This window comes from Clupea harengus, chromosome 11, assembly GCF_900700415.2.
Source record: "Clupea harengus chromosome 11, Ch_v2.0.2, whole genome shotgun sequence".
Lineage (NCBI taxonomy): Eukaryota > Metazoa > Chordata > Actinopteri > Clupeiformes > Clupeidae > Clupea > Clupea harengus.
In genome coordinates this window covers 3,855,867-3,858,366 of record NC_045162.1, presented here as the reverse complement: position 1 = coordinate 3,858,366, position 2,500 = coordinate 3,855,867, and the positions used below count along the sequence as shown (strand labels likewise).

Sequence of the window (2,500 nt, the reverse complement as noted above, 5' to 3'; positions counted from 1 at the left end):
AGAAAATTCCCATGACATTCCAAACACAAACCAAACCCGACGACTGTTCCGGACTCAAATTGGCCTCCAACAAAAGGCTTTGAAGTGCATCCATTTTAACCATTTAATCTGCATATTTTATGACTAAACGCTTTAATTGGTGGATTTTGATTTTAGTCCAGACCACGATTCAATGAAGTTACGATCCATTATATTTGATGTTATTCTCAACCCGGCTTTACATCAATCAGCTGGCTGGCCGCATTTAAACATCCCAGCTAGTCTCCTTTTAACTGTGGAGGGGGAAAACGTGTTGACCTGGCTGCTCTGGTGGAGAAGGAAGCCCTTTTGGGGTTTAATATTTCATTCTGCATGTGGATTAATTAAGAAATACTTATTAAAAATTGTAACGAATCTCATATTTATCCTGTTAAGAAACATAAGGAAGTGTCCATGAGGAGTTGGGACTCTGAGGCCTTATTCTGAAGGATTATTTTAGAACGCATAACTTTATTAAATCATTCTCTGAATTCCTCAGAACAGTTGTCTAAGTCCTTCTCCTTCTTGAATCATTTAAAACACAGCCACTCAAAACTATTTTTACTGTTATTGTTTTTTTTACTCAAACAAAATATAACCAGTTGTGTAAGGACACTCAGCTCTATGGTGTTATAGTGAGAATGTGTGTGGGCAGCCTATTGATGGGCTCTCCCTAATAAAGGTCATTTTTAAGGAGGGCGCCCGAAGTGCTGCGGCTAACGCGCCCGAAGTGCTACGGCTAACACTGCCAAAATTCCACACTGGACCGACCGGTACAGTTAGCCAACAGCCAAGCCGAAAGAAAACTTTGATATATTACAGTGACATTGTCACAACCACCTACAGATCAGAACCAAGCCTGGGGCCTCTTGAAGGCCCTTAATTGCTTAACTGTGAGAGTATAGAGCAATTGATTCTCTGTGAGAGTATAGAGTAATTGATTATCTGTGAGAGTATAGAGTAATTGATTATCTGTGAGAGTATAGAGTAATTGATTCTCTGTGAGAGTATAGAGTAATTGATTCTCTGTGCTGCCTCCCGTAACTGGACCTCTGCAGCCAAATGGATGGTCTAGCCAACGTGATGGACAGGGTGACCAGAAAACAGCACTTGATGGTGAAGAGCTCAATGAGGAGGAGATGTCTCTGAGAGCACCCTGGAGAGACTGACAGGAGAGAAAGGGATAGAGAGAGAGGGAGAGAGAGGGAGAGAGAGGGAGAGAGAGAGAGTGGGCTCTCGGCTTGTGTATGTGGAGTTTGGGCTGGACCTTCTGTGTGTGGCGCTGGATGAGAAGACAAGCTGGGCCGGCCCTGCTGTGTGTGTCTCTGTGGCCAGCCTGAGTGATGGATGGCTCTAATAGGGGAGTCCAATACACTAAACACTGACACTGACACACACACACACACACACACACACACTCACACACACACTCCTCAAGGCAGGAATACTGTAGATGAATGGACATGGCAAGAGTGATTGAGGGGAGAAAAGGAGACAGAAACAGAGAGAGAGAGCGAGAGAGAGAGAGAGAGAATGAGAGAATGAGAGAGAGAGAGAGGCATGACAGGAAATCTGGGCATCTGCTGGCCAGAGATAGGGTCACATCTCGAGCGCTTATCAGAGAGGAAGGCAGATTTCACAGCTGATGGCACGGGCAGGGGCAGACCCTGGGCCGCAGGCTGCTGGGAGTTTGTTCTGGGCCGTGCGCTGTTGCCACGGTCTGCTGGGAGCGCAGGCTTGTGTGTGTGTGTGTGTGTGTGTGTGTGTGTGTGTGTGTGTGTGTGTGTGTGTGTGTGTGTGTCTGTGTGTTTACACACTTTTGCAGTTCAGATGCTTTGGTCTGGATCCAGTCCTCCACAACAGAAATGATTCACTCCAGTTCACCACAACACAACTGAGTTTCCAACCCAGTGATTCCCTTTGCCAAAATAAACCTGTTAAACACTGTGTTTTCATTTCACCCCTCAAAAACAGCCACTGGGCATAGATTTAGTTTTTCTTTTAATACGACGTCTTGAAAATACTAGTGTAAAAGCTATTTAAAAACACAAGAATCATGTTAGTACAGTTATTATAGCATAATACGTGATTTCTACTTGCATCAAGTTGAATGCTGTGTAAGCCTATAACCATCAAAACAAATGATCATTCTCGATCAGTGAGAGAGTTTTCTTCGTTCCCTGCCCGAATATCAAACTCAATCGGTCAAGTGACTGCCACCTCCTCCATCCACCTCCTCCAGCCACCTCCTCCATCTACCTCCTCCTTCCCTCCATCTTGAGCCCTAGACATGCTCCCTGTCTCCCCTGTGCATCCCCCCCCCTCCTCCCACGCAGAGTCTCCCCTGTCCCCAGACTTTCTCGCGCAGATCAATCAGACCATTAGCGCCCAATTACCCCGAGAACCTCACGCTCAGGTGAATGACGAGTCTGTCCATCCGGGCCCAATCTCACGCTCCAAATTAACGCAAATTAATAATGAC

The 2,500-nt window shown here is 45.8% G+C and overlaps 1 protein-coding gene across 1 annotated transcript in view; it reads left to right on the top strand.

Moving 5' to 3' along the window:
* zfpm2a (zinc finger protein, FOG family member 2a) overlaps window positions 1-2,500 on the top strand; it is a 151,306-nt gene that overhangs the window by 76,500 nt on the left and 72,306 nt on the right. The window lies entirely within an intron of this gene.